Genomic DNA, 13,797 nt, shown 5'->3' on the forward strand with positions numbered 1-13,797 from the left:
GGGGGTAACACGAGGGAAACAGCACAGATGCGGATCCATGTTTGCCCCAAGCCGCAGCGGACCCACCTCAGGTCTCCTCCAGTGCCTAACCCAGGATGCCCTGTGCAACTCACATACCAGACAACAGCTGTCCTGAGAAAAAATTACCTGAAGAAGGGCTCCTGGCCTGACCTGTGGTGGCGCAGTGGATAGAGTGTTAGCCTGGAATGCTGAGGTTGCTGGTTTGAAACCCTGGGCTTGCCTGGTCAAGGCACATATGGGAGTTGATGCTTCCTGCTCCTCCCCCCTTCTCTCTCTCTCTCTCTCTCTCTCTTCCCTCTCTAGAATGAATAAATAAAATCTTAAATAAAAAAAAAGGATCCTGGTATATAACTGGACTTAATTTTTTACAAAAAGACCCTAACAGCCAATTCTACACAGAAACTTCTCATACAAACCTCACTGCAGGGAGGCACTGACCAACAAACTTCCTCCTGCACTGAACGGACTGATGAAGATGTCTAGACAAAACACAGCAAAGAAAAAATGGCAAAACCAGACCAGAACTCGGGGGTGAAACACAGCAAAGTACAGCTGAGCTGTGTGCCTGGGAGAGAATCCGTCCTAGCACTGCCCAGCCCAGGCCTCCCAGTCATGATGCTTCATAACTGACAAGTGGCACTATTGAGCTGTCCATGCCGTGCTGCTTCATAATTCACCTGGAACAATGCTGAGCTTCTCAGCAGCGTTGCTGTTCTCACAGCCGTGCGGTGAAATAACTGATCTATTTGCTCGGCATAAAGTTTCCTACCTTCCCCGCACCCTAACCTGGCGACTCCTATAGGCAGTGAATTAGAGGCAATAACCATTGATTGACAGACACCAGAGGCCAGAGCCAGACTCAGGATCCCAGACACAGACTCAGAACCAAAAGCTGTACCCCAGACCTCGGTCTCCAAACGCAAAACTGTTCCTGGATCCAAAAGCCAGACCTTGACCCAGAATGCCAGGCACCAGGCACTGACACTGACTCAGACACTAACTTCCATACACCAGACCCTGGACACGGAGCTGCACGTGGATCCCACACACAAAACAAAGCCACACCACAGAAAGAGACCCGGACACACAGTGGAGTAGAGATTTGACCCCAGAGATGAAACCCAGATCTATAACTAAGACTTCTTAGCCAGATGACGTCGGAGCTGGACACCGGAGCACAGCTGCCAGACGCAGAAGCTGAACCAGACCCTTACAATGTTAACAGACCCACGACTCAATAAAGAAAACGCATGACTCTCTAAGTCCAAGGAGCTAGCTTCACGGATATTGTCTCATGACAATGTAAATGTAGAAGACGGGAAAATAACTCACAGCACTTCTAAATTCCACCAAACTGAAACTGACCAGGAAGGCTGACAGAGTGAACAATAATAATGCTCACCTTTCCCCACAGATGTTCATGATCTCTCAGCTGCAGCAATTTCCATTAGTTAACAGTTTCCCACCCAGTAATTTCACATGGCAGCTGATTAATACCATGGGGGCTAATAATCAAATTAACATAATCAGAATTACAGAAGATATTCAAGTTTAATACATGGGAAGGGAAACTCACATATGAATGAATAGCAAAGACAATGAGGTAATAATGGGTAGAGGACATTTTGGGCAATGGGGGAACAGGGTCTTATACTTCAGAGGTGAAACGGATGATATGCAGGTAAATTTTAAAAAGTGCAGCATACGTGGCAGGTTACTTTTTGTTAGGCAGCCTCAAATCAACAGGACATGTGAGGTAAGGTGAAGGGGTCTACAACTCCTGCTTGGAGTCTGAATTTCTAAAACTAAGGTAATAATGCTAAAATTCTCTTCCTAAACCAGGTTTTCCCAACTGAATATCTTAGGAAGAAATGAGGTGAGAATGAATCATAGGTTCTTTCTTGGTCTTTTTTCTTAAGAACCAGCTTAAAAACAACATGTCAAACACAAAATCTTGGTCCTCTTTATTCCCACCTTTGAAACTTTAAATACAAGTTTTACATCCACAAGCTAAATTAGTAGATTGTTTCATATTTTGTTGATGTAATTATTCAGTCCTGAGAACAAATTAAATTGTAAAAAAAAAATTTTTTTTCAGGAAACCCCATGATGTTGATGTACTCCAATAATTTACCTCATATTAAATATGATTACCTGCCTGACCTGTGGTGGCGCAGTGGGTAAAAGTGTTGACCTGGAACGCTGAGGTTGCCAGTTCAAAACCCCAGGCTTGCCTGGTCAAGGCACATATGGGAGTTGATGTTTCCTGCTCCTTCCCCTGGTCTTTCTATCTCTTTACTCTCTCTGTCTCTTTCTCTCTCTGTGTCTCCTCTCTCTAAAATAATGAATAAATTTTAAAAAATGTAAAAAAAAATTGAAATATGATTACCTGCTTACATGGAAAAAACCAGACTTCCCTCTAACCTCAAGATTCTATTGCCTGGTCTAATAAACAAATATATATGAGGCAGATTAGACAGAGAAAATAACCAAATTTAAGACATACCGTTGGTTCTTACAGGACACCGCGCCGAGTTCAGGCTATTTGAACAGTTTAACCCAAAAGATGGATATCAGACCAAACCATACAATTTATATCAACAATATGAATGACAAAATTAAAAAAGAAGAATTGAAGAGATCCCTGTATGCCCTGTTCTCTCAGTTTGGCCATGTGGTAGATATTGTGGCTTTAAAGACCATGAAGATGAGGGGACAAGCCTTTGTTATATTTAAAGAACTGGACTCGTCCACAAATGCCTTGAGATAGTTACAAGGATTTCCATTTTATGGTAAACCAATGCGAATCCAGTATGCAAAAACAGATTCTGATATAATATCTAAAATGCGTGCACCTTTGCTGACAAAGAAAAGAAATAAGAAAAGAAAAAAGCTAAAACTGTGGAACAGGCAGCAATGACTGCTAATAAAAAGCCTGGTCAGGGAGTACCAAATTCAGCTAATACCCAAGGAAATGCAACACCAAATCCTCAGGTCCCTGATTACCCTCCAAACTATATTTTATTCTTTAATAATTTACCAGAAGAGACTAATGAGATGATGTTATCTATGCTGTTTAATCAGTTCTCTGGTTTCAAGGAAGTACGTTTGGTACCTGGAAGGCATGACATTGTGTTTGTTGAATTTGAAAATGACGGGCAGGCTGGAGCCACCAGGGATGCTTTACAGGGATTTAAGATCACACCGTCCCATGCCATGAAGATCACCTACGCCAAGAAATAACGTCTGGCATAGTTGTCTCTAAAGGACTCGGTGTTATTTATAACATTTGTTTTGATAAAATTTGGTCAGGTGATTTTAATAGTTGGGGTAGGAGGAAGTGAAAGTGAAATTTTTGTTTAGGTTTTTAAAAATTTCCTTGTCTTTCTTTAGCCTTAGTGAACTATGAAATGTGAAGGCCTTAATTTTGTACAATAAACTTTTATTTGTATTCTAAAAAAAAAGACATACCTATGGCCTGACCTATAGTGGCATAGAGAATAAAATGTTGAAATGTTGAGCTGGAATGCTGAGATCGCTGCTTTAAAGCCCTGGGCTTGCCTGACCTGTGGTGCCGCAGTGGATAAAGCGTCGACCTGGAATGCTGAGGTCGCCTGTTCGAAACCCTGGGATTGCCTGGTCAAGGCACATATGGGAGTTGATGCTACCAGCTCCTCCCCCCTTCTCTTTCTCTGTCTCTCTCTCCTCTCTCCCTCTCTGTCTCTCTCTCTCCCCCTCTCTCTCCTCTCTAAAAATGAATAAATTAAAAAAATAAAATAAATTTAAAAAATAAATAAATAAATAAAACCCTGGGCTTGCCTGAACAAGGCACATATGAGGAGCAACTACTATGAGTTGATGCTTTCTGTCCCCCCTCCCGCACACACCAACACACCCCTTCTCTCTCTCTTTCTCCTCACTCAATAAATAAAATCTTTAAAAAAAAATTAAAAGACATACACATGTATGGGAATCTCACATACATGAGCCAGACACCCCACATGCAGAAGAGAATCAGAGATAGAAACACAAGATGGATATATAAGATGCTCTGAGCTAGGGATGACATAAGGTGTCTTCTAAGTGTCCTGACAAAATGATAAGAGCAGATGCTTAGGAAAAAGTTGCTATTCCCAATATATACACTACATGGCAGCAAAAAAGCATTTCCTGGTGGCCTCAGGTGTTGTTCTGTTACATAGCAGTGTGTATCAGAGTGTTGAAAGGGGTCCCACTCTGAGAGAGGGTCAACTCACATCAGGTCTGGGTACTTGGATTACCTGAGAGTTTATGGAGTCCTGCAACATAAGTCTTAGGGTCTCATCAGAGAGAGAAGGGGGTTGTGTCATGTCAGATTTGGGTCTTCTGAGCAAGGGGACAGGTCCTGTGACATCAGGTCTGGGTACTGTGAGTGTGGAGAGGACCAGAGATGAGAGACTGGGGTGTCCTGTCACTACAGCGCTGGGTCCTGTCAGTGTTAAAAGGTGTCTCTGTCTGTAAAATTAGGGTATCCTGATATATTACTTCTGGGTCCTGTGACTGTGGGAGGAGTCCAACTTGATAGTAAGGGGTCACAAGACTTCAGCTCTGGGTCCTGTGAGCCTGGGTGAAGTTCTCATCTGACAATAGGAGGTTCTGTCACATTGGCTGCATGTCCTTGATGGTGGGACCATAGACAATAGGCTCTGGGTTTTCTCACTGTGGGGAAATGTTCCTGCATGTCTAGTCCTGTTTGGAGAAATATCCCACCTAAGACAGTAGTGGGTCCTATCACTATACATACATAAGACATCCTGAGATAGGGATTCATAGGATCCTTGCAAAATGGTAAGAGCGAGTCCTTAGTAAATAGGTGCTATTCCCAAGAAGTACACTAGATGGCAGCAGAAAAGAGCATTTCCTGGCTGTGTGCAGCAGTGTGTGGAAGTCTTCCACTCAGAGCGTAGAGGGCCCTGTCACATCAGCTCTGGATTCTCTCTGAGTGTAGAAGGTCCTGTTATGTCAGCTCTGTCCTCTGACCGTGGGGGGAGTTCCCTCATGAGAGAATTGGGGGTCCTTTCATATCATCTTTGGATTTCTTTAGTGTGGAATGTGGACCCACCAGAAAGAGTATGGATACTTTGACGCCATCTCTGGATCCTGGGAGTGTGGGGAGGAGACCAACCTGAAAAAGGAGGGGTACTGTGATGTCAGCCTTGAGTCCTGTGAGTATGGAGAGGATTATACCTAAGAGAGCGACTGTCTAGTCACTACAGCTCCTGGTCTTCTAAGTGTTGCGAGGGGTCTCGCCTAGTAAAAGTCGAGTGTACTGTGAGTATGAGGCAAGGTTTATTGCTAAGAGATTTGGGGGTTATATCACATCACCTTGGTTCGTATGTGTATGGGAAGGGTTCTTTCCCTGAGAGAGCAGGGGGGTCCACTCACATCAGCTCTGGGCCCTGTGATAGTGGGGTAGCGTCAAACCTAAGAGAGTAAAAGGTCTGATAACTTTACAAGTAATGATTTACAACTGTTTTCAAAGGTGATCAGAGGAGAGAAATTACATAAAAATGTCTTATAGAATAAATACCTAAACTATGGAATACAAATAGGAATTAAGTTGTTATCAAATGGTTTCCTTCAAAAGCACATACTTTATCTAATTTTTCTACAGGCAGGTATAACAAGTCCCTGGGAAGTGATTTACTAACCTTAAGTGAAAATTCTAGAAAGGGAAGAGAAAGGCAAGCAGGAGAAAGAAAATTAAACAGAAAACCAAGAGACAAAACTGATAGATAAAATGGCTGCTCAGCCACTATCTCTCTTACACATTGTTGACCACTCACAAGTTAACTCGTGTTTGCATCTGCATTAGCTATTTCAATTTTTGAAACTCAGGGTAATGTAGGATTATTGTATTTGTGACTCAGCCCTGAGGGTCGAAGTTCGAAAAACAACACATTGTTCTATATTCCAATGCGGACTCAGTTTCTTCCCACTCCTCCAGGTGTCAGACTGCAAAATCGAAGGTACAGTAAACAAAAACAATCAGTGTTGAGCTGTCTAAACTTGGACTATCTTCTAACTGCTCACAGCTTGAACATACATATCAAAGATATTATAAAATCTTTCTTCATCAAGCTTGACCAGGCGGTGACGCAGTGGATAGAGCACTGAACTGGGACGCGGAGGACCCAGGTTCAAGACCCCGAGGTCACCAGCTTGAGTGCGGGCTCAGCTGGTTTGAGCAAGGCTCACCAGCTTGAGACCAAGGTCACTGGCTTGAACAAGGGGTCAGTTGGTCTGCTGTAGTCCCCCGGTCAAGGCACATACGAGAAAGCAATCAATGATCAACTAAGATGCCACAATGAAGAATTGATGCTTCTCATCTGTGAAGCCAGTAGGCACGGCCACCATCACAGCAGCCTGGCCCATGCAGGTTCGCATTGGATTCAAACAATGGTAAAGAAACAATGGAGCCAAAAGCTGATGGGCCATCATCTTTAATCCTAGCTTGCACCCAGTGGGCAAGCAAAAACACACACTGGGCTCCAAAACCCACTCATTCAGTGCTCACAGAGCTACTGACTTATCTGAGTTTCCTAGAATCAAAAGTTTCTAGCTCACCAGACTTATTCACCTCTGTTCCCTATCTCCTTCCTTCTCCCTGCACAAACTGGCTTCTCCATCAGCACTCCACCATCTTGGCTACATCTGGCCTCTTCCACGTGGCCTTTCTCTGCTCTGCCCTCTAATGCTAATCTCAGGAACTGAGAGAGCAAGCTCCTGTTCTGCCCCCATTTTATAGTGTAGAAATCAAAACATTTAATCCAATATACAAAATAGGAAAGTCTCTAATACAAAGTCACTTATCTGGGGCATAATGGAATTGCACCACCCCACATCAAAAAGGGTGGAAAAGGCTTAGTCCTAAAACCAAGCCCCAGGCTACAAGCATCTTGCCTGCCCACAGCCCACCTCCAACACACATTAATATCACCTGGGCGACGGGCTTCCATATGGGGCAGCGCCATCTTTAACAAAGTGAGCATAATATATTTTATCTGCCCAACATCATCTCTCTCCGTTCCTGTCTGTCTGTCCCTATCTATCCCTCTCTCTGACTCAAAGTTAAAACTTTCAAGGTAATACAATGGTGATGTCATTTTACATATTAAAATACATTCATAAACCTTTTAGTGTCTATCTCTCCTCCTTTGCCTAGAGGTTCACGTTAATCTCAGATTCCAGGAAGGGAGGGAGAGCTAAAATCAGGGTAGGGTGGTATGTAAATTCTGTCTCTTATTGAAAGGGAAAGGAAGTTCTTCAGCTAACCTTAATCCTTTCAGAGAACTAAAACTAAATGACCCAGTCGCCCTTGTAAATCAGGAAATTTCCAAATCCTTCTCTTTCCATTTTCCAAAGAAAGGATGGGACAGAAAGCCTGACTTTTCCTTTTAAAATGGTGTTGCCAATACTAAGTTTTACAGTTCTCTGGCACTTTACCACAAGATGATGTGTGTGCCCAGTGATACAGTGACATATAATGAACAATCAATAAATCGTCATGGTAGCTATTTTTACCATTATGTGGGATTTGCAGAGGGGAAGGGGTGTGGCAACAGAAGTAAGGTGGACAGGGTAGGGTTTGGAGATGAAGATAAAAATGAGAATACAGGGTGACCGGGTGGAAATGTTATAAAGTACTGCAATCCATGGGTTACATAGAGACACCAGGCAGGTTACAGAAGAAATTTGAGGAGTTTATTAATTAGCCGGCTAGCTACATGGGGCACAGTCCCAAATCATGTAGGCCCTCCTACCGTTTTAGACCTTCTTTTATACAAAATCAAGTACTGGTTGGGTGGGTAAGGAGGGAGCATGGTATAATAGTCAATTACTAACAAGCTTACAACATCTATCTATAGGATCTATTAAAAGGGTGTAAAGCCAGAAGTCACGGCCAGAGCCACTATCACAGCAGCCCGGCCCTTGCAGGTTCGCATTGGATTCGGACAGTCGGTAAAGAAACCATGGAGCCAAAAACTGGTGGGCCATAGCCTTTAATCTAGCTTGCACCCGGCGGGCAAGTAAAAATACACACTGGGCTCCAAAACCCAGTCACACTCAGTGCTCACAAAGCCACTGACTTATCCGAGTTTCCTAGAATCAAAGGTTTCTAGCTCACCAGCCTTATTCTCCTCAGTTCCCCATCTCACTCAGCACTCCGCCATCTTGGCTGCTTCTCCTGGCCTCCTCCACGTGGCCTCCTTTAGCTGCTGGCTCTACTCTCTCCACTCTCTCATGCTAACCTCAGGAACCAAGAGCCAAGTCCCGTTTTGCCCCCATTTTATAGTGTAGCTTCACAACCTTTAATCCAATATACAAAGTAGGGAAGTCTCCAACCCAAAGTCACCTTCTGAGGCATGATTGGATTGCACCACCCCACATCAAAAAGGGTAGGAAAGGCTTAATCCCAAAACCAAGCCCCAGGCTACAAGGATTCCGCCTGCCTTTAGCCCACCCCAACACACATTAATATCACCTGGGCGATGGCTTCCTCGTGTTATCTTTAACAAAGTGAGCATAATACATTTTATCTGCCCAACAAAGGGAAAAAGCATTACTACACCACGAGATAACAGTAGTGACAATTGTTTTACATGCCAGCAAAGACATTCTCAAATCTTCTAGTGTCTACCCATCCCTGTTGCCACAGCGAAATGGTTATCTTAGGATAAGGAGAGAGGCTAAATGGAAATACCTTTGCTAAAAGTATTGGGGCCAGCTTATTAGGAAACCTAATAAGCTGATTATTAGAAAGCATATAAGCCTGACCAGGCGGTGACGCAGTGGATAGAGAGTCGGACTGGGATGCCGAGGACCCAGGTTCGAGACCCCGAGGTCGCCAGCTTGAGCGAGGGCTCATATGGTTTGAGCAAAAGCTCACCAGCTTGGACCCAAGGTCGCTGGCTCGAGCAAGTGGTTACTCAGTGTTGGGCGGATAAAATGTATTATGCTCATTTTGTTAAAAATGGTGCTGCCCACATGGAAGCCGTTGCCCAGGTGATATTAATGTGTGTTGGGGGTGGGCTGTGGGCAGGCAGGATCCTTGTAGCCTGAGGCTTGGTTTTGGGATTAAGCCTTTTACACCCCTTTTGATGTGGGGTGGTACAATCCCATCATGCCTCAGAAAGTGACTGTGTAACAGTGGATTCCGTCTGATCTTTTTCGTCTGATTTTTGCTTAACTCATCTTGGCTTGTAAAACAATAACTGGCCCACCCGGCCCCTAGATGTTTGCCCAGGCTCCTTGAAGAAGCCGCAGGCATCCGGTGTTTGATTAGGGGCTTATCGGAAAGGCAAGGCCGCAAGCATCTGAGGCAATCAATTGTTGCATTCGCCGGGTAAAATAGACGCTGGAGACGTTTAGAGAGTTTAAACAAAGTTTTATAAAAAAGTGAGCTCAGGTGACGGTCACCAGTCACACCGAGCACCTACAATTTAGGGGTTTTTATAGCGTAGCAAGCAAGCGGTTCATACAGAAGTGAATTTTGTGTTTAGCACTTGGCTCCCCCAAATTAAATTTTAGTCAGATGTGCCTTAGTGTTGGGCGGATAAAATGTATTATGCTCACTTTGTTAAAGATGCCATCGCCCAGGTGATATTAATGTGTGTTGGGGGCAGGCAGGATTATTGTAGCCTGGGGCTTGGTTTTGGGATTAAGCCTTTCCTACCCTTTTTGGTGTAGGGTGGTACAATCCTATCATGCCTCAGAGAAGTGACTTTGTATTAAGAGACTTCCCTATTATGTATATTGGATTAAGGGTTTGGATTTCTACACTATAAAAGGGAGGCAGAGCCCTGGCCGGTTGGCTCAGCGGTAGAGCGTCGGCCTAGCGTGCGGAGGACCCGGGTTCGATTCCCGGCCAGGGCACACAGGAGAAGCGCTCATTTGCTTCTCCACCCCTCCGCCGCACTTTCCTCTCTGTCTCTCTCTTCCCCTCCCGCAGCCAAGGCTCCATGGGAGCAAAGATGGCCCGGGCGCTGGGGATGGCTCTGTGGCCTCTGCCCCAGGCGCTAGAGTGGCTCTGGTCGCAATATGGCGACGCCCAGGATGGGCAGAGCATTGCCCCCTGGTGGGCAGAGCGTCGCCCCATGGTGGGCGTGCCGGGTGGATCCCGGTCGGGCGCATGCGGGAGTCTGTCTGACTGTCTCTCCCCGTTTCCAGCTTCAGAAAAATGAAAAAAAAAAAAAAAAAAAAAAAAAAAAAAAAGGGAGGCAGAACGGGACTCGGCTCTTGGTTCCTGAGGTTAGCATGAGAGAGCGGAGAGAGTAGAGCCAGCAGCTAAAGGAGGCCACGTGGAGGAGGCCAGGAGAAGCAGCCAAGATGGCGGAGTGCTGAGTGAGATGCCAGTTTGTGTAGAGTTTGTATCTGGGATAAGGAAGGAGATGGGGAACTGAGGAGAAGAAGGCTGGTGAGCTAGAAACCGTTGATTCTAGGAAACTCGGATAAGTCAGTGGCTTTGTGAGCACTGAGTGTGACTGGGTTTTGGAGCCCAGTGTGTATTTTTACTTGCCCGCCGGGTGCAAGGTAGGATTAAAGGCTATGGCCCACCAGTTTTTGGCTCCGCTGTTTCTTTACCGACTGTCCGAATCCAATGCGAACCTGCATGGGCCGGGCTGCTCTGATGGTGGCCCTGGCCACGGCTACTGGCTTTACATTTGGCGTAGTCTGTGGCAGGATTCGATACAGATCGGCAAGGAGCCTTTGAGCAGTGGAGTAGAGGACTGGCTAGTGTTAGGGTTCCCCATGGCTGTCCTTTTGGGGATCGTAGGCTGGCTGACTTTTACAGCCATGCATGAGGAAACTGAGAGCTCTGTGGAAGAGGCTGCCCAGGACCTGCCTACCAAGCAGTGGAAGGAGATGGAGCAAACGCAGGAGAAACCGATGCTGACCCTGGAGCTGGAGGAAATGCTGGAGGAGGAGGCCAACCAGGTGTTCGAGATTCGCCTGGAAATGGAGCAAACGCTGGAGGAGGATTCACAAGTTCATGAGTTGCAGCTTGCCCTGGATGTTGCGGAGAGCCAGCAGCGGCGGGAGGCCAGGGCTGAGGCTGAAGCTGAGGCCGGGTCCGGAGCTGCAAGGTCTGCGGAGCAGAAGGCAGCAGCGGACGAAGGCTCGAGCCCGGCAGTGCGAGCTGGTGTTTTCAGTTCCTCTTTGGAAGATGAGAAGAGTCGAGCTGGAGTTGCAATCCGCAGTCTCCATAAGATGGGAGCCCAGCTGGAAGGAGCACCTACTGCAGCCCTGGTAGGTCTGCGATTTTGGGACATAGGGCTGGACAAGCTTGCCGGAGCAGAGATGGAAATGCTGCCTGCCATTGCCATGTGCTCCTCTTTGAGACAGTGTAAGACCTGCCAGGACGGCAGGAATGAGGGGGGTGGCTGATGCCCCATATTCGTGGACTGATTTCCTGGACTATGACCGGAGTGGGCATTGGCTCCTTTGTTGGATGGATTTACGGATTACGGATTTTGGACAATGTGAAATACCCTGATGGGGGTGGGGGGTGGCTTTGCTGGAAGCACTCCCCTGCCCTGGGAAGCTTTTCCCATGGCTAGGAAGAAGACCGAGGACATTTTGCGCTTTGGGCAAAGTGCTCAGAGACTGGTGAAGTGTACCTTTGTGATTGTTGAAACTGTATGATTTGTGCTGTTGTAATTTGTGTAATGTTCTAATCTCCTTACACAGGGATGCCGGTGGTATAGATTGTGGGTAGTAAAGTGAGCATAGGGGTGGATTGTTGGGCGGATAAAATGTATTATGCTCACTTTGTTAAAGATGCCATCGCCCAGGTGATATTAATGTGTGTTGGGGGCAGGCAGGATCATTGTAGCCTGGGGCTTGGTTTTGGGATTAAGCCTTTCCTACCCTTTTTGGTGTAGGGTGGTACAATCCTATCATGCCTCAGAGAAGTGACTTTGTATTAAGAGACTTCCCTATTATGTATATTGGATTAAGGGTTTGGATTTCTACACTATAAAAGGGAGGCAGAACGGGACTCGGCTCTTGGTTCCTGAGGTTAGCATGAGAGAGCGGAGAGAGTAGAGCCAGCAGCTAAAGGAGGCCACGTGGAGGAGGCCAGGAGAAGCAGCCAAGATGGCGGAGTGCTGAGTGAGATGCCAGTTTGTGTAGAGTTTGTATCTGGGATAAGGAAGGAGATGGGGAACTGAGGAGAAGAAGGCTGGTGAGCTAGAAACCTTTGATTCTAGGAAACTCGGATAAGTCAGTGGCTTTGTGAGCACTGAGTGTGACTGGGTTTTGGAGCCCAGTGTGTATTTTTACTTGCCCGCCGGGTGCAAGGTAGGATTAAAGGCTATGGCCCACCAGTTTTTGGCTCCGCTGTTTCTTTACCGACTGTCCGAATCCAATGCGAACCTGCATGGGCCGGGCTGCTTTGATGGTGGCCCTGGCCACGGCTACTGGCTTTACACTTAGTAACCAGTCATACAGTTGAAAGCCCCCAGCTGGAAAAGTCCCTATCTATCCTCCAGGATTGGGTTGCACTAATTATCCCGGGAGTTTTACGACTTTCCTATCTCAAGGACTCATCTATTCCTAGCCATCCTGGGAGTCTAACACCTTCCTTACCTCAAGGACCGGGAATAGATTATGTCACATCAATCACCCTGAGAACTGTTACAACTCCCCTCCTTGAAATTAAGCAGATGTTTGCCCATCAATTATCCTGAGAACTGTTACAACTCCTCTCCCTGAAAATAGGTATAAAACTTGCCTGCTGAAGTGGCTCGGGGCTCTTGGCCATTTCCTTGCCTTGGGCCCGCTCGTGAGTGTAATAAACTTTTCTTTGTTTTACTCTGAGTCTAGAATTCTGTTGGTGCGTCCTCAGTCAACAACTGTATTAGAGACTTCCCTATTTTATATATTAGATTAAAGGTCTGGATTTCTACATTATAAAATGGGGGCAGAATGAGATCTTGCTCTCTTGGTTCCTGAGATTAGAGGAGAGAGCAGAGAGGAGAGCAGAGAAAGGCCACGTGGAGGAGGCCAGGAGAGGCAGCCAAGATGGCGGAGTGTTGAGTGAGAAGCCAGTTAGTGCAGAGTTTGTGAAGGGAGAAGGAAGGAGATGGGGAACAGAGGTGAATAAGTCTGGTGAGCTAGAAACCTTTGATTCTAGGAAACTCGGATAAGTCAGTAGCTCTGTAAGCACTGAATGTGAGTGGGTTTTGGAGTCCAGTGCGTGTTTTTTGCTTGCCCGCCAGGTGCAAGCTAGGATTAAAGACTATGGGCCATCAGTTTTTGGCTCCGTTGTTTCTTTTTTTTCTTTTTCTTTTTTTTTTTGTATTTTTCTGAAGCTGGAAACGGGGAGAGACAGTCAGACAGACTCCCGCATGTGCCCGACCGGGATCCACCCGGCACGCCCACCAGGGCGACGCTCTGCCCACCAGGGGGCGATGCTCTGCCCCTCCGAGCATCGCTCTGCCGAGACCAGAGCCACTCTAGCGCCTGGGGCAGAGGCCAAGGAGCCATCCCCAGCGCCCGGGCCATCTTTGCTCCAATGGAGCCTTGGCTGCAGGAGGGGAAGAGAGAGACAGAGAGGAAGGAGGGGGGGTGGAAAAGCAAATGGGCGCTTCTCCTATGTGCCCTGGCCGGGAATCGAACCAGGGTCCCCCGCACGCCAGGCCGACGCTCTACCGCTGAGCCAACCAGCCAGGGCCGGCTCCGTTGTTTCTTTACCATTGTTTGAATCCAATGCGAACCTGCATGGGCCGGGCT

General features: G+C 46.6%; 1 pseudogene; it reads left to right on the forward strand.

Moving 5' to 3' along the window:
• Positions 1-2,535: 2,535 nt before the first annotated feature.
• On the forward strand, positions 2,536-3,472 carry LOC136380660 (U2 small nuclear ribonucleoprotein B'' pseudogene; annotated as a pseudogene).
• The last annotated feature ends 10,325 nt before the right edge of the window (positions 3,473-13,797 follow it).

This window comes from Saccopteryx leptura, chromosome 9 (genome assembly GCF_036850995.1).
Source record: "Saccopteryx leptura isolate mSacLep1 chromosome 9, mSacLep1_pri_phased_curated, whole genome shotgun sequence".
Lineage (NCBI taxonomy): Eukaryota > Metazoa > Chordata > Mammalia > Chiroptera > Emballonuridae > Saccopteryx > Saccopteryx leptura.